This window comes from Acromyrmex echinatior, chromosome 3 (assembly GCF_024713525.1).
Source record: "Acromyrmex echinatior isolate Ae372 chromosome 3, ASM2471352v2, whole genome shotgun sequence".
NCBI lineage: Eukaryota > Metazoa > Arthropoda > Insecta > Hymenoptera > Formicidae > Acromyrmex > Acromyrmex echinatior.
The window spans coordinates 3406972-3426787 of NC_141854.1; the positions used below are offsets into that span (position 1 = coordinate 3406972).

General features: G+C 35.3%; 1 protein-coding gene across 1 annotated transcript in view; it reads left to right on the forward strand.

Annotated features, from left to right (window-relative positions):
* The window catches only part of N (neurogenic locus Notch protein), a 294834-nt gene that overhangs the window by 76177 nt on the left and 198841 nt on the right, over nucleotides 1-19816 (forward strand). The gene's annotated exons all lie outside the window — the stretch shown is intronic.

The following is a 19816-nucleotide window of genomic DNA, read 5'->3' on the forward strand; positions in this document are numbered from 1 at the left end:
ATATATTTATATATATATATATATATATATATATATATCGAGTTTGATTTATGTAAAAAAGATTTAGATAATTCTGTTTACTTAATCATGCATGTTCGAATTTTTTCAAATTTTTTTCATTTTTTTTCTTTACAATATCACGCACGGCTTTGAATGTTCTTGATACTGACGAGTAATGTTTCTCATTGGGTTGTCTCCAATTTGGCTCATGTAGTGTTTTTTATTTAGTATTTGCAGAATCACGTAGAAAAGAAAATTATGTGTCGAATGAATTCAAAATTATGATGAACTTATGATGAATTATTTTTTTTAATTAGAAAATCGTTATTTTTGAAAATCGTAAAATTTGTAAATCTACATATAAAACATAAATTATTGTATATAAAATATTTCAGAGAAATTTTATATCAAATAATGGATAAGTAAATACTTTATTATTTTTTCAATCAAATTTTATTTTATTTTATTTTATTTTCAAACCATATTTCAATTTTTCATCTTCCATGATTTCGAGGATATATGAGAAAAGCAATATTGAAGCAATGATTGAAGAAAGTATCATTGTGAGATTGTCTCTTTGCAAAAAAAAAAAAACATTAGAATTTTTCTGAATTTTTACATCCTTTTCTACGTGATTCTATATTCCAATACTAAATGAAAAGCACTATATGAGCCAAATTTGAAAGCAGCTCAAAAAGAAACGTTACTTAATTTGTGAGTTTTATTAGATAACGTGTATAGCTACACATGTAGACAATAAATATTTTACTTTTTTCTCTTTTAATTTCACATTGTGTCCATATATTAAGTCCAAGCAATGTAATTGCATTTAACAGTCATGATGCATAATAAGTATTATATATACAAAGATTTAGATGTGATTCGTTTGCCTGGAATTAAAAGGAACGGTTTTATTGTTCACCTGTATACAATCCGAGTAGAGAGACGTCGAAATCGCATAAAAGAGTAGTCAATTAGTAAAACCGAGCCGAACAGTCTCTCGGATTACAGCGAATTATTTATTAACGATGTCCGTGATAAGTGTGACATACGAAAAAAATCAGTGCACGAACAACGCTGAGCAACGAGGTTCGTTTTATTTGCGCAAAGATACAATTGTATAGTCCCAATTAGATCGAGAACCGTGTTTTTCGGTGTGAGGACACATCTGAACGTCACCGCTTCGGTCTGGAATATTTAACATATCGTTTGACCGCCTTGAGGGATGAAAAAGAGCGACTCAGCAGCAAAGAATATTAAATGTTGTCGTCGTCCACGTCATCGGGCCGCTCCTTTCTTCCTTGTGACCGTTCTTTATTTTATTATTTTATTTTTTTCTCTTCTTATTTCAGCGATCCGCCTATGGAGACGCGGGTAGGAACGATGATAATTGAAATAAACATAAGCTTTTGGAAGGGTCGAGCTCCTTTCGCATGGTAATTCTTATCCGTCCAGAACAGAAACCCTCCCACGCCCCGCCCTTTATCTCTCCCTCATCTTTTTCGCTCCTCGTCCATCTCTCGTTATACCGCAAATTCAAATCGAGGACAGAGTTCCCATTTCTCGTGTCGTCCGCAATGGGATCCACGTTTTTATAATGCGAAAACGAAACCCGTACTCTCGATCTCGTATTCGCATTGTACGGCTCCGAGCTCTATTTAAAAAAAAGTCGTAAACAAGTGAAGTATTCGAACCGGCGCACTTTGCGCTTTATTCATGCTTTGGTCCTGAAAGCTAAAGAAAGCTAAGAACTGTCATGATAAATTTTAAGAATCGATGATGCGTTCAGTTTGAAGACGTGTACTACAATACTACTTTGACGTCCTATGCATATGGATAACATCTGTATCTTCTTGAGAATTGTTTGCATATGAATGATGACATCGTCATTTGTCATTCGTACATAATGTAAATCTAGTCAAAAAGACGAATTGTTATTCTTAAAGGTCTTCAAAGTAATCAGAGAGAGAATACTCTCTGAAAGTGAGAATCAGTGTAGGTATTATTAGATACTGATTTCAATGCTACACTTACAATTGATGTGATTACTAGCGAATATTTACTGTTTTTCAGTAACAATATACTCGTTTTCACTTTTAAAGATTATGATTTCCTACCCGATTGAAATTTCAATTTGCAGGTATTTTCATAATCTTTAAAAGTGAATCAACTAATGTATTATATTATTATTGAAAAACAGTAAATATTCGCTGATGATTACATTGATTATAAGTGTAATATCAAAGTCATATCAATAATTAATTAGAAAACGATCCGATTACATTCTCTTTTCAATAAAGACTGATATCTAGCAAAAGCTTCTGAAGACCTTTTCGTTAATCACTGTACGTGTTCCTTGCACCGTGAAACCCAAATAGGTAGTCCCAAAGTTATCGCTCAGTTCGTAGCCACTTGCAGTATAATTGCAGGAATCTCTCCTTTTTTATCCCTTTTTTCTAAGTGGATATTCTGACATCAGACATAGAAAAAAGCTACCTTACAACCGTGTGTGAGAGATTCGTGGGGAGTTCTGTATTTAAAGCGTCATTTAGAATCAGCGGGAGCGTATCAGGACTCTTCTCTTATAGTTTCTCCTTCTACAGTTTCCCCTTCTATGCATAGTTTGTATCTGGATTCGACCATCATGTCGGTGATCTTCGACGATATTCTGGCATTGAAATACTCTGACATCGTAATGTTTAAGAACTGAAGAAAAAGTTGATTATATGCCTTGAGTCACGGCCTGTATCTTGAAAGTATGCCCTCTCTTTCTCTTAAATTAAATGGGATGGTAGCAGTTCTTTCTTCATTTTTTTTATTTATTTTGTGTTTTATTTATTTTTGTTTATAATATTCAAAGAATATAGAGTTTTTATATAAACATTCTTAATATTTCTGAATAGTTTTGATATATATCAAATATATACATATGTATTTATTTTTATCTTACATGTATATTTATTTTACATGATACTGTTATAAAAATATTCAAGCCATTAAGACAAATTTTTTTATACAAAAAAAATTATCTTTATTTACAAATGGCACGTAACAAAAATTTCTCGTTCCTAACGTCATGATTCAATATAACTGTTGTGACTCTTATATATATACATATATATATATATATATATATATATATATATATATATAATATATATATAAGAAATAATCATGACGATAACAAGAAACGAGGAACATAAAGGTCAGGAGACATTTCAATATGATCAATCATCGAATATCATTCTTGTAATGATTATCGAAGATCTTTCTCGATGAGTTTTCGAAATACAACTTAGACACAGGAATGAAAAGCAGGCGTCCTTTCGCGATCACGTCACACTCGCAGCTCGTCGCAGTTAAGTTATACGAACGTCATCGTCAAACCGGAATCAAAACCACGCGCTAGTTGGAAATCTCGAATTATAATCAAAATAAAGTCTAACATACGCGCGCTTGCGCGAGCCAATCCGTTTAACTGGCTGGTTTAAAGAAATTCATGATGTGGTCTTTCCTTTTTAATAGCCTGTCACGATATACAATGCCGTAAAATGCACCTGTACGATTTGCGTTTGCAAGTAATTCGCGTTCGTAAACGTTCTTTGCGATTCCTTCGTTCTTCTCCGAAGAAAATCTCGGGGGAAAAACGTACGTCGTGTATTTTGCGAATTAGCGCGAAGGAATGTAGGCAATTCCTTTAAACTGTCATTAGAGAAGCTCGTGTTTTAGACTTATCTACGTTTACTTACAAATATAATTCTACGCGATACAACCTGGCAACTATCTTGATCCTGGACTACATCGCGTGCCAGGATCGAGCTAGTCGGCCAGCCAAGTGGATATCTCTTCTCAAGAAGTTTCGGCTGCACGGGTCACTAAGTGGATGCGCTCCCTCGAACACAGAGCCGTAATAAGTGGCGTATGGCCGCCGAAACAAGAAATAAATTCCATTGCCTAACGGGTGGCTCGTAAATGTCAATCTGTTTAGCGCAGTCTCGCAGCAGCAATTATTATTTTTTATTTAAATTCTCACTTATTCCTCGTAGTAAGAGATTCAAGCTCAACAATATAATCTAACATCTGTATTGTACTGTACTTCATTTTAATGTCAAAATTAGCACATGAACAGAATTTCATTCTGATAAAATCGTTTCACATGTTGTGTTTTCTGATTGTTTTTGAATTCTTGAATTTTGAATTGTGCTCTAGGATCTTGTTTTCCATATGCATCGAGTATTCCAGCCCCTTTTCGGGATGCTTCTTTTTTCTTTTTGGTCTTCCTTTCCCTTCGTCCTTCATAGAACGATTAGTATGCTGCAGCTGAGCCGGTTCCAGCGTTACTTTCTTCGACTTCGATGCGGCACTTTGGCAGGCCCACTAAGTCCCAGCAGTTCATTTGTTATTCTACTCTGGTAAAGCCCTAACTTTCCTCTTTTGACGATAGCTAGGACATGATCATCCTGTCTCGTTTTTTTTTACGCTGTTCCTTTTAAGTTTAGAAAAAGTTAAAACCCAAGATCGAACAAAACGCGCCATTTCTCGAGATAATCAGATTTTTCTCAGAAGCATGATTACGATATTATCATTCTTTATATATTCTGTTTGGATCCAGCAATTTAATATCTGCAATATCGCTTATCTTTATTAGAATAATATGATTTTCACCAATTGTCGCAGACATTAAATAAATAAAAATATATAATAAATGCGGCATACTTTATTTTATAAAATTTTATGATATTTTATAAAATCCAATTTTCTTTATATAACTCGTGCTCTTTTTATTCGTGTCTCGAATTGTTTGAGGAAATAATTATTCCTACTATACAAAATAAGGGTTTGTACCTACATTGCGAATAGCTTGGCAAGTGCTTTCAGCGGTGCGATTTATCGCGAGTCATCTTGAGGTTTATATTACTTTTACTAGGTATTAAAGTCTTATTTGCTAATCAGCGGATAATCCGACGAAGCTTATAATTTATCTTGCTGAGAACCATGATGTCTCTTAATGAACATCCGGTGTTGGATTGATTCGTTCCAGCCGATGCGTCAATAAAATGTTAAAAGAACGAAAATCCCCAAGTCTTATCGCATACATAGAACAGGTTCTTCACACACTCTCTCTCTCCTTTTTCTCTTTTTTAAAGATTGAGTTTTAAAGGTTATTTTCTTTGAATTATGCTTCCTAATCAATGTTTTCCAAACAATTACGATCCGTGTCGCCGTATCTCTTGACTTTTCTCGGAAAGATTCGATCCGCACGTTAGCGACGTTCATGACTGTCCGGAGTTATGAGTTTGCGAGGAGAGAAGGTCTTGAGTGACCAGCCAGCCGCTTCATTCACCTCTCGTGACTAACGCGGCCCATTTCCCCTCCTCTCTCTCTCCTCCTTCCACCTATTCGCCTCTCTGCCCCATCGTCCGGTACTTCTTCTATTCGCGTAAAAATCCAGACCACCGACCAGTTCGCTCGCCTCGAATTCTTCGACCCCACTTCTCGTCTACGATCCTCGAGTCCCCGAGTCTATACTTGGATTGCCCCATACATGTTCGTTATTCGTGCCGTATGGTCCATACGAAACTATGATTAAACGCGCTCGTGCTCGGAGGCGTGTATGTCGGGAGACGCATAGAGAGGCTAAGGTGCCTAGAAGTGGTCGATTCGATGATGGTAACGTTTCGCCGTGAAAGAAGGTGCTTTTCGAGACCGGCATACCTGAAGAGGGACCCACAGACCCGCCATATTATTAACGATCCAGAGGGTAATCCTCTTGGTCCAGCCTACTTCTCCTCTTCCACTGTACATCTTTTCGTGCCTTCTGACTTCGTTTTCGTGCTTATTCTTCGTAATTGTAGTACATTATCTAGTCGCACCTAGTAGTCGTTAGAAGTTATAAAAGAATTGATTTTGCGATGCGAGATCAATTCTTGATCGTTGTTATCCGAATGGGATAAATATGACTTATCTTCGTTACGGATAATCATTATGTCTTGAGTTTAACATCATATGGATCATGAATTATATTTAGTTTAATAGGAACTAAATTTAGTTTAATAGATAATCTTTTGTTATTGTATAGAGTCTATTAATGAGATTTATTTATCTTTAATACTGAATACCACTGGCTTTAAATTGGGAGCAATGAATATGTAGTTCGACTAAGAGACTCATCGATATTTTATACGATATTTTATACGATAATTATACACGTTCTGATTAATATCTACTTTATTTTTGTATATGTTTGCGTTAACGCATTGAATTGGCCTTATTGCAAAATAATATTGCGCTTGTCACGTTATGCATAATTTTCCGTTTTGCAATAAAGGGACAAAAAAGCTTTTTTAATTAGATAGGTAGTCGGCATGGATAAATCTTGAAGAATGCAAAACGATCGATTGGATTTTATTGCGTCGAGAGTAATTGCTACGTGTCACGTACAGCAATGAGTGTTTTTACTTTGTTGTTGTTATCTCGTTGCATTTATCTTTACGGTCCACCCGCTTTACCGTCGTCGTTTTAACGTCTACTTGCAGCATTTCCTATCCGTACGGTCTTTTCCATATGATTATTGTTTTTCCATCCATTGAAGAATCAGCTTCTCTCAACTTACCTCTTTTCTACTCTTGAATGCAAGTATTAAAATGAAATGAATAAAAGTCTCATTGTTTTGCAGAAATTGTTGTTGCATAATCGCGCTGGGTGTGGCAAATGTTTTCGAATAGAAATCGTAAGATTTGCGAGAAACGCAACTGTTTAGAATGCTGCAACAATTCAGTTTTGTTATCGTGCATCATGCAAAATCATTTTTAATGCAGCTCTGTGCCCTTCGCAAGCAAGCACTGCTTTGTCCATTATAATCACATCGAGATTTTGCAATGACGATAAAGGCGTGCGGCGCAACAGACTTTTGCTTGGCATTCAATGATCGGTCAATCCGCGTCAGGATGGACGCATAAAAGTGTGGGCGATCGATCGATCTACAACTCGGCTCCATTTTCTCGTCTCAGATCGGACGAGACGTTTTCCGTTTCTGCGGTCACGAAGTGATTCTGGGCCATTATCGCGATTAGGCCCCTGACAAGCCTCTTCGAGAATCTCTGATCGATTCTTCGGACCGTATGCGGGGCCACTGACGATTATGATAATGATACGTTCGCGCGTATCGTAACTTACAACAATGATATAGATACCGACCTAGTATTTAGGCCCACTCCCCGTTCGATAGATTCGCGCTGCTGTGGTTAGAGAGAAATTTCGAAATCTTCGATTAACTTGCTTGTAGAAATCTCATTTCCAAGCGCATAACTATATGAACGCTCATTTTCTTACAAGGAAATATTTCTCAGTCAATTAGACTTCAAACATTGACAATTTCCTCGAGAATAGTTTTGGCTATAGAATATGGAAGTTACATGACACACAATTCTACAGATTCCACAATTATACAAATGTATATATTGGATCATTTAAAAAGTATCCGCGGTTTTTTCATTCAAAAATTGAACAAAAAACCGCGGATACTTTTCAAATGACCTAATAGTTAGAAAATATTATATCACATACAGGCCGTATATTTATTTTAATTTTATTCCACTTTGATTATAATATTTTAATGTTATTACATTAAACATTGTATTCGTCTTTTTGCCATTACAATTCTTTGTTTGCGACTTTAATTGCAAAAAATGTTGATGTTCGAATCAAAGGTAATGAAGAAGGAAAGAATTTTTTTTTCAAAGAGCTTTCGAATATTTTTAATTATTATGCAAAAGGGATCACTGAACGCGGAGAAGTTGGCTTACTATTATAACGCTACGTAATTGGTTGCTGGTTATATACTCATCACTATTCATAGGACGAGCACGTTACGAAGCGCAGCAGGTTCGTTAGAGCCATCCACCCTGTCCCGCATAATGACGTAATTAGCGCGAGCCCTTGGCGAAGAGCTACCAGTACCAACTCACCCTTCTCACGCTTTCGTAATAGCTCTCGCACGAAGTTCCTCTGAAAAACTAACGTCGCGTGTACTATTAGACCGGTGGCTATTACAGTCTCTATCCATAAATGTTGTTTTTCGTTCGACTTTACGATGTATATTAAAAGAAGGAATATATTTCGTATAGGCGTATTGAAACTGCTCTTAATAATATAAACATGTTTATAGCGTTTCCTTTCATTCTTTTTAATTATTATTTCTGTAGACTATAAATTTCTTTCATCTGTCGTTCGATTAACGCGTTTTTTCATGTTTAGTCATATCTCTTTACTTTCGACCACTTCGCGATTTACGGATTTTTGACTTGCAAGAATTAAAAAAGGATGAAGAATAAGTTGAGAGAATCGAGATTAAAATTAATTTACATTAGTGAAAATGAACATTAATTTTATACTTTTTCACAAAATCTTGTAATTATTTATATCAAGAATGATTAATATATTATTATAAAAAGAAAAAGAAAAGTAAGCGATTTAGTATTATATGATTATTATTCGATCTTATGATCAATTCAATTTATAACCGAAGGAACGTAACTCCATTTTAAGAAGAGATATACCTCTAAGAGGTATTTCTATGTGAAGATATTTAATATTTATTTCATTGAAATCGCACATTATATGTATTATATTGTACAATCACGACACTGTTCAATGATTTGCTCATTAGGGACTACTTATGTTTTATATAAGTAGATATAGTTAGTAGAAATTAGATTTGTCTATCACGAGATACTAAGCGCACCAACAAGCCCGGAAGCAACGCGCTCAACGAGCCACCATTAACGCTTCTCGTTCCCTGTTCTCTCGATCCAGCCGGTATTCGCGGTCATGTTAGAGCGAGCGTTTGGCGTAAAACGTAATCACGCAGAGAAACGCTGTATACGCGCGCGAAAGACCGGCATATGCCGATGTCACTTCGCGCATGGTTGCCTCGCGGAACCGCGACTCAGCTGCCTGAGCCGATATCGGAGTCACGATTTTCCCGGGCTGCGTGTTCTTATCGATGGTCTATGCAAGCAAGTTGGGTGAGTCTGGTGAAAGTTTGAGAAACTCAACTGGACGTTATCCGCGCGGGGTGCGCTCGTTGTTTCGAGCTGTGAACGCAAAAGGTGATCCAACCCGGTGTTGGTTGATAGTAAAATGCAAAATTGATATACTGTCCCACGGTTCTTAACTCTACGCAGCTCGTTTATACCGAGTCGTTCGACGAGGCATGGCTTTTGTGATACATACGCTTATGGTCAAGTATGTAGGGGAGATCGGGGCTAATAGACTCATTTTTCAGTTTCGTATTTTTACAGACGAAATTAAGAGACTTATCGAAAAAATGAATTCTACACCAGTTACTACGTACATTTGACTACCTTATAATATTTTAGTAATAAGGGGAAACTAATAACGAATATGAAAAAAATGCATTTTTCTAATGCATTCCATCTGATTCAACTAGCCCCGGGACCGGGGTAATTCGACTAAGATTATTAAAATAAAGATTAATGTATTTTAAGCTACATTTTTGGTTACATATTAATAAAACTTTTACAATATACGATAACAAAAACACATAAACAAAAAAAATCTGCTGGACTTTATTAAGTAAGAACTACACTTACTATATAAGTAGAAATCAAATATCTCAGACAATCATATACGATAGTAAAACAAAAACTTTAAGAATAAAAATATTTACTGAGGTGTACGATTTTTTTAAATTGTGGCGTAACTTCTATCATAGATGTGTTCTCAACAAGATGTTACAGCAGACTTAGCGACAGTCGCTGCTCAGACGTTTATGCGTAGTTTTGTTTTTAATGTAGCCTCGATTATTCTACTTATATTCAACTGATCCCATTTTTTTCAACTCTCCCCTAAATTGAAAGCTTACGCGAAAAAATCTTAGCATTCTAATAAGAAACATTTAACTTTTTTCAATTAAAACTTATATGTAATTTTTTTTGTAAATATTCGTAAAAGAGAAGATTCCTCGGTAGTAAGTGAGGTTTGACATTTTCAATTTCTTTTTTGTATTTATTATTTGCAGTTAAAATTTTATTATTTTTTTAAATATTATATTTGATATATTGATTTTATCATTTCTTCGAAATATTCGAGGAACAATTATTGCAGCAGTAAGAACTCATAGGGTTCATTTTTTCGATCGCATTACTGAATGACCCGACGACACGCGTTTACCGTGTCGATCTTCCGGAGTGTGCGAACATTGCTATGATTCGATCGTAACGTCAATCTCTCGAAGCCTCTCACGATCGGCAAGCGGGAACCGCCGCGCTTTTCAAGCCAATTAGCGAGTGATCTATTTCTCGGAGAAGGAAAAAACGCGTCAATGTGAGACTACCAAAACAAATCTCGCCCGAGTCCTTTCTAGTAAGCGCTTACTACCTGATTACCGCTAATACACACTATATATGGTTAACTTCTAACAAGGGGTGCAAGAATTCTAAGTACTTTTATATACAAGATGGTGCACAAAACGTCATATCATTTGCTTTATATACAATACATTTATTTTTAACAAAATTGGTACAGAATGAAAGTATAGTATAAAAATTACTGGATAAGTGATATAACATTTCGTGCGCCTGTCATTATTCGTCAATTATTGAGAAATAAAAAGAATTTATACTGTTATATTTCTTCACGTTATCACGCTATACAAATCGCAAAACGCATAAATTTTCTCTTCCGACATCTCCATAGAAAAATTACGGGATACAAAATGCGAAACGCGTGAGCCATTAAGACGCTGTATAAAATCAAGTTCCACTTTTGATGCGGAAAGTAAGCGAGAGAAGAGACCTTAATGATAAAACCCGTGTGAAATCAGAAGATCATTATGTGTCCAGAGAGGACACAATGGCCACTGTAAAAACCAGCGCGGTGCCATTAAAACGTTATTACGCTCGCGCTCGTGAATAAAGCTATTATTATATGCAATTATGCCAACGAAAAAAAAAAAAAAAGATTAAGGGAGCATTGCAGCACACGAGGTGAAGAGGGAGAGTCACTTTAAACCCGATGGGCAAGAGGACGTAACTAACGGTTAGGGCTGGACGCAAGTGGCATGACTCGCGGTTTGCGCTGATGTGTCAAAAAAGTTTTCTCGATTAAAGCTACGCCTTTAAAATATCGCTTTGTGGTCCCTGCTTCGTTTCTTCTTGTTTCGAAAGAAGTATCATTTTTTTTTTAAGACCTCACGTTATTAATGACTATGATCAGCGGTTCCTTCGTAAGAACATTACAATATTCCGATTTGATTCAAAATATGCACATACTATTAGTCGTTTATGTAATCTCATAGCTTTTTGTGCAATACTTTTAACAGATGTTTAAAGCGCTTAGAATCAAAGACATATTAAATTTATAACACGTAAGTTTTATTTCAATTATTTAGATATCGTCTAATATGTTTTAATGAAGTTTAAATAGGTATGTGCTTAAAATAGATTTTGGATTCTGGATTTATTTGTTCTCAACTATTTTTTATGTAAGGTTGATAAATATATACATACGCGTATGTACATATTCTTATTAAAAATTAAATAAAATTAAATAAGATTAAATAAAAACCGTACAAAATGAGATTTTAGATTTTAGACACAGTATTTGACGTAAGAACACAATTATGGAGTTATACAATATCGAAGTGTATTTTACCTGTAGCAGAAAATAAGGTTTGATCTTCCAAGGTTTAATCTTGGCACGAGAATGAACGCATTCAGACTCTCAATTCCGATGGAACTTCATCTGGGTGCACACCCGGGAAGAAGCTCTCCTGTTTACTGAGTCATCTGGCGTGCGCAGTCAACGAGGTCAGAAACACGATGGTGTTGCGATGTTGATGACCTCTAACCATTCTTGTACATCTCTGGTTGCTCCTGGAAAGCCTCGCGGTCACGTTTTCCTTTCCTTTTTCTCCCTTCGCTGCTCTCGCGCGCGGCTAATACTAACTCTGGTTCGAAATTTCCGTATTCTTCAATCTTCAAACAAATTTTAAGCAAATATAGTTTAAAAATGTCCTTTAGATTTCACGATGTACGAGAAAACTTTATATTTAGAATATTCAAGTCATATGTAACTAGAGATATCGAATTTAAATTGGAATTATTCATGATAGGGATCCAAACTTTATCGAGAGAGGAGTGTTTCTTCCATTTGTCAAGAGATTAATCATTATACGTACTCCAAAGCGTACGGCGCGACAAAAAATACAATTCATAGGACACTTTTTTAAAGTACATGCTTGGACAGGATCCAGCTTGTACTTTAAGATGTCTTGCCTGGCATTTCAAGTGTAGCGTCCATATTTGAGATGTTTTACGGTACTCTTGGTTAGTGATCATTGATATATTTAAGGATTGAATACGCAAGTGAAAAAGGGGAGGGTAAACGAAAACGACTTCGTTGATTGTGACATATCTTACTTGAACAAATACTATAATGATGATTCAGCGGCGTTACTATCAAATAATCTTCCGTTAATTTTTTTTTTTGGACAAATAATTTTATGCCAATAAAAATTTTCAGTGCAATTCGCGATATACGTGATATACTATTTATCTTGATATTAATTATTTCAAGTATTTTAATTGATTTTATTAAAAATGATTCTCGTTTATACTTAGGCTAAGATAACGATCATAAAATGCATTGTTGCAACAATTTGAGATAATTAATACTTAAAGTTGTTTAAAATTTAGAATAATAATCACCGAAAATATGGTTTACGTTATAAAAATAACGTCGTCATAAAAATGATATACCTACTAGTATTCGGAATTGTTTGTATTATTTATGGTATTTTATTTATATATTTATAAAATTAAATTTAATAAATTGTATTAATATGGTGTAATAATTATTAATTATATTTTTCTTTTGTTACAGGTAAGTGAATCATTCAAATCGGTAATTGTGTACGGTGAATCGATTACATTTCGCAGGTCAGAAATTGCAAAAATTTTTATTACTCTATTTAGCTAATCTGTAATAGACTAATAGACTAATAATATTCTAGCGAACTTATATTGAGTACCGTATTTCCTATAAATACATAAAAATTTCGAGCGCTGTCGGGGTTAGTTTCACACATTTGAAATTACCGATTTCACACATTTTAATTTACCGATGAAGGTTCGCTCTCCTGTGGCATTGAAGAAAGGGATAAAAGCGCAAGTGTTCATTAGCGATGGTTTATTATCGTTCTGAACATTGTGATCTTTATCGTCGTTATCGGTAAGGAGGCGTCAAGGTCACTAGAATTTCCGCTTATTAAGACGCCACTGCCGGCATCCGGTGCGTCTCATACAGAATTCGCCTCGTCAATGCGAAACCTGAACTTGAAGCGAAGTGCATTGTTGCGTCCGTGTGCAGCGCGATATGCACTCGCAAAAGAGCGCGGAAGAACGCAAGTAATTCGCATACCTATAATTTCGCGGACACCTAAGCGTAATTTTCGCTGGTCATGAAAAGAACAATTTTAGACCATTTTAATTATCACTTATTACACGTCATCAATCAATAACGAGATAATAATTATCGTTATATTGTCTTCGTTGCAAATAAGAAATTTCAACAAATTGCTTAAATTATATGGTAATTATAATTTAAGCAATTTAAGTAATTGATTTAATAATTTAAATTTATATATATTTTTTTATACATAAATATATACATATAAATATCTTTTGACGTTACAGACACACATTAATCGCTGGAATAAAAATACAGTGAAAAGCATTAATAATTAAAATAATTAAAATAATTAAAAAGATAAATGTAAGATACACATATACTATTGTTATATATACAACAGTGAGTGCAATAAATATTCGTACAAAGAAAATTTTTATAGAAAGAGCTTTGTTTGTAGAAAATAAACATTAATTTTATAGAATTGTTGTTTTATACAATGAATACGCTCTGTTCTAATATAAACGAACAAGCTCTTCGTGATCATAAAAATTAAATTTCTCGACTGTATGAATTTTTGTGCATCCAAATAATACCATTTTTTATTTTCGCTTATTTCTAAGTAATATATTTTAAAGTAATATGTTTTATTTAGATAATTATTACACATCTTTTTAATATATATGATTTTCAGAAATATACAGTCTACTTTATTATTTATGAATAAATTGCCAATTACCTAGCAAGAAATAACCGTCAATTATAAACGTCGATCGCTTGGTGCGATTGACTCGCGATTTGTAAATTTAGGTTCAATCCTACCTATGCCCACATACGCGATTTTTCGTGTTTAAGAAGCCGAAAATAGCTCGACCTGGTGATTAAGAGAACCTTTGATCAGCAGCGCCGTTCCGATCCGGCGTTAAACTATAGGTCTCATATATCAGTGGATATATGTTTGAATCTCCCAGATTGGGGATTGGACATTAGGCTAACAACCAGAGGCGTGTTCAGATTTCCACCTGGATGGTGCTCCACAGGTGTCATGTCATCCTTGTCTAATGTACGATAAACAACAAAGATGAAGTGATACCTGAGTGACACTCGAGTGGGAATCTGAACTCAGCACTGGAAGGAAGACTATAAAAGAGACTCCATTCAGTCTAGCCAGACCTCAAAACATGGGCCAATTTTGCGTTTCGAGTTAAGTTTCGATTCTCGACAGTCGCAGCGTTTGTGAATTTTGTAGTGCGTTGTAGGAAAAAGTGTCACGAACGTAATCCCTCTGTGAAGGCAATTTTGTCTGCATAATTACATTGGTTACTGAATCTCCATTTTAGAGCCTTTGGAGGCTAACGTTGGGTTAAAGAAGAACACATAACCTAAAAGGAATTTAATTTCTTTCCGTATTCCTTTCTACGTCCTTATATCCTGTTTTGCAACCGGACACTGCACAATAGAATGGCATTGCAATTGTTCTCTTATTTGTCTTTAAAAATTGTATATACTTTAAACATTCAGATTCGTGATTTCTTCGGAAATCGGAGATGAAAATATTTCTTTTAGGAAGAAAGATCTTCCTTCCTGATTTCTTTTTTTCTATCTAATCTACAGCGTACTCGCAACGCTCAGGATTACAAAGTACTGCGAAGTAGTCGAGAGACTTAACTCAAAATGTAAAATTGGCTCACTTTTATTTACGAAAGTGAAGTCTCCTTAGTATTTTTCTTCCTGCTAACAACTTATTTCCGGAAAAAAATCCATTGTTACTGAAACCTCATTGGAGGGCCTAAGCTCCACACAGTTAAAGGAACATATATATACTACACAAAAAATTAAAGGCTCACTTAGTCTATCCTCCAAAAAATAGATAATATTCAAGAGAGTGTAACTTTGTCATAAATTATTAACTATTAATTAGAGTAACGAGACTCTAAACAAAAAAACATTTTAAAACTTTTTAGGCTTTCATGGCTGTTATCTTTAAAGATACCAGAAGGTTTGCCGTGTTTTTGTCCATTACTAATTAATACCAACCAAGCATTAGTAAAAACATGGCGATGACCTTCTGGTATCTTTAAACACTTTAAAGCTTGAAGTCTTCTTTCGAGATCAATAATTGATATTTCGATCCGATTGATTTTTTATTCACATCTTTCATTGTTTCTACTGTAGCAATTAAATCTTTCGGCTACTATTAATTAATGCGAATCTCTATCGGTTCGCTGTTTACGTTCATTGCGTATTCGGTCTGCAATTCACGTACCAAGTGCGTTTCGCTTGAAGCGAATGGCTTGAAGCAAATTGCACATTGCGTCTTTTACATGGAAACGGCACCGACGAACCCGTAACGAGTCCATTGTCTTTCTCCCTTATAGTCGACGATTGCCTCGGCCGCGATGCGATGCGATGCGACGGACGCCTTCCTGACGGACACCGTCTACAAAAAGCGCGCTCGTAACATCAGCCGTTCGGCCGATCGGTCGACCGACCGGTACATAATTAATTAAATGGGCGCGTACATCGGCGTCCGAACGGACAGCTCCTGGCTTTTAACTGACTATTAATTAGAGTTACACAGCACGCGCGATCCGACGACGCACATCTCATTCCCGTGGGAGGCTGATGGAGGCCTCAAGTCGCAGCGCGACCATGTAAAGCGGGGGAGTCGATTGCGGTTAAATGCTATGCTGATGTAAGCGCGCTCCAATCTTCGTCGCCCGTGCTCGCCATGTGGAGTTCAAGGCTCTTATTAACACAAAATGTGCCGCTTTGTAATGCGCCGCGCTAGCTGGTCTTGCCTTGATTTATCTCGTTTTACGATGACTAATATCAGTACTAAAGAAGATACAATATTAATATTAAACGCAATATTGAAATGAATGAAATAATGCGCCCATTGTATAGATATTATTTTTAAATACATTAATGTGAGTAGAATAGATGTAGATAGTCCCTGAAATAATGCATCTCATATATGTAGAAATTTTGCGGAAATTTTTAACGTATTTCTCTATTAGTAAAAAGTTTATTTATTTTAATTGAATTTATTTACATTATTTAAGGTTTTGTAGAAGTTACATACTGAAATTAAATTTAAATAAATTATATAAAGGAGTCAATGTTTTCTAATAGATATACCTTATATATTGCCTTGAATCTTTTGGAATAGTAGTTTACGTATGTCTTCTCTATATATTATATTTAGCAGCACTTTATCATTTATACTTGTTTAATTCGGAAATTATGTATTTTGTTCAGGATATTTTTTACAATTGTAATTTTGTCTCATGTAACGAATATGATTAAGTTTTAAAACTGATCATTTACATTTTAATCCATTGTGATGTACTCTCCCTAATATCTAATTTTCCCGCTTTGATTCTCTTAGCTGTTTTCCTATTTCTTTAACTTGTTCAGCGTCTTGCCTAATTGCCAGTCTAGTCTAATTCATATAACGTGATTTCTAGAAAAAACGCATTCTATCGAGAATCCTTAATAATTCTTGATGATTCAAGTTTTTTGATATTTAGAGGAACTCCGACTATTACGCGGATCAGAATATAATATTATCTATCTGTATCGATCAATTGTATTAATAATACGCAGATATATTTGAACAGCAGATATTAATTTTACTATTTATTATCAGATATTTTTTATATTAAGCATATATATATATATATATATATAAATTTATAGATGATGATATAAAATCTTCTTATCATAAACGCTAAATTAATTTAGTTTAAAGAAGCATTTAAATTTCTCAGTATTTATGTTCTACGAATGTTCTACATTTATCTTGGTGATGTAAAATAAGTAAATATTCATTTATATTTTTGTTAGGCCTTCTGTTGTTTAATCGTCTTATTCATCGTATAAATCTGTTTCTGTAGCACAATATAAAAGATAGTCTCACAAATGAACACTCTTCGAGTATTTCCAATACGTCTAGAATGGTGCTGGACATTTCCGTCTCTTGTTTGTAATAATCTGTCTAACGAGATAGTACGTTCACCAATAGAGATTCTCTTATATACCATTAAAGTTACAGCTTTTCGTTCAACATTCGTAATCACCTTAAATTTTGTCACATATAATAATGTTATTCTTATAGTCTTGCTTATTCTGATTTCTCTCGCGATTTGTACTTTGATATGTTGCAATTTATTAAAGCTATTAGGATCGATATTAGCTTGTATAAATACATAATAATTTTGTTTACAAATGTATGCCAATATTATGAATATTATGGAACAAAGAAGAGTTGTTCGTTTGTTTACAGCTCTTAATTCATTGTTTAATTCATGTTTTTATTTCAAATACAAAAATTTTAGGAAAATTATAGGCGATTGTTTAAGTTAAAGAATGTTATCAGTTTTATGTGTGAAAAATATTACTTATCTATATAACCCTCCAATAATGATTTTATTACACGTGAGTTTTTGGAAATGCGTTGAAATGTGCAGATGAAATTACGATGTGAAAGCGATTGCCTTTAAAGGACGTAACAGTGGAAAGGAGGCAATAACATCGACCGATCGTTAACTATTTTACTCTAGTATGTATCCTTGTAATATCTTCTTTAATTACAAAATTATCCAAGCCGCATACACATTGGGCCAGCAACGCGTCAACCTGATTGTGGCAAAGTAATTCGATGAAAGTTTATTTTTGTCACGATCCCAATTTCTTCTTCCTATCTTCCAGAAGCATCGAATGGCGGACACTTCGCGTGCATACGTCGGTTTCTTCGATGCGTTTAACGGCCATCGACCCGCATCGATGTAGCAAAGGAACTATTTTCTACACATAAGAAAAAGTTGTAAAGTGAGAGATGGTGTCTGTGAGAATTTTAACGTTCGGCGTTCCTTTATAATACGCCATGGATATTGTTCGCACGAAAAGAATTCGAGTAATTGTTGCGAGAGGAATTCGTGTTTCGCTAATGGTAGTTCTAAACATTTGAACGCAGACTAGCTATTTTCAAATGCATATTTTGAACATCAATTATCTTTAATATCTACATTTTGAAGATTCTGGTGCTTTGGCTAGAAAGTTATGAATTTTATAATTATGCGATTTGTAAATTTCGCGTAGAGTTAAAAGTAACAAATCATCATCGAACCGAGAATCTCAAAATAGGTCGCCTTTCAAAGAAATTCTCGAAGGCAATTCTCAAAGAAGATACTCTCTTCTGCGAAGATATAGATAAATTGAAACGAGGTCGGACAACGTCGGCGGAAGAGAAGAAAGAAAGGTTAGGTAGACAGTGAAGACGAAGGGAGACCATAAAACGACAGGAAACGACAAACTCGAATATCCTATCGATGCCGCGATGGTTGATTCTCCGAGAACTAGTAGCGTGCTGCCTCATCGCCAGGTACGTCGTCGAGGGAGAACTTGTGCAAAAAAAGTGGAATCCTCATGAGACGGAGTTAGTAAGCAACCTTATGTAGACTGACTCAGGAAGATACCTGGAAAGCGTGACGCAAAAACGATCGCGCAGCTTGCCGATCGCCTCGCAACATCGCTGCAAGAGAACATTAGTACGAACTTTCAAGATATATTAGGCGAAAAAGTAGACGACGCTGTTGGAGGTGAAACCATATCCCGACACGGTCGCCGATATTCAACATGAAAGCGATCGTGCGTTTACGAATAATAGCGGAGGTTGCTTTACGTCAGTGTTGCTCTATGGAGACGCGAGTAAACGGATTGAGCGAACTAATCTAATTGCGAATAATTACGCAGAGATAATTCACCCATATTGCGAGCATTACAGTTCACGTCACGTTCGGCCATTCGAAGGACACGGGGAATTGTGGCGCAATTTCAGATCAAAGTACGTAACGTAATCTCGATGAAACGTACTATGATCACAAGGTACTAATTGTATTTAGATTTAAATATGTAATTGTTAATGTTGTAGCCATCTTGCATTCCGGAGATTTAAAAAACGATTAAGTTCCGATTTATTTATTCAAAAATTGTACACTCTTGAGAATAGAATTGTATTATTCTCTCAAATTGAGGTACGAGGTATTTCACAAGATCATTAAGGCAAATAACCTTTTGCAAGTGTCTCGAGAAAAAAAGTCGAATCTTCGAAACGTCTATTTTTATTCTTGCATTGACATTAGAATGGCGATACGGATCCACCGCTGTCCTTCGTTTCTGTCGTATGGATCACCGGCGGCCCGTTCGATCTCCATCAGGAAACGAAGAGAAGAGCAACGAGCACGTCGACCGGCGTAGTCGAAGGCCACGGTGGAAGAAGACTTACACCGTATGCGCGTGATTGAACGTAGGTCCACGATTTACATCGCAATCGTAGTCGTAATTATCGTGAGGAGGTGTACATGTCGAAGTAGAGAATAAA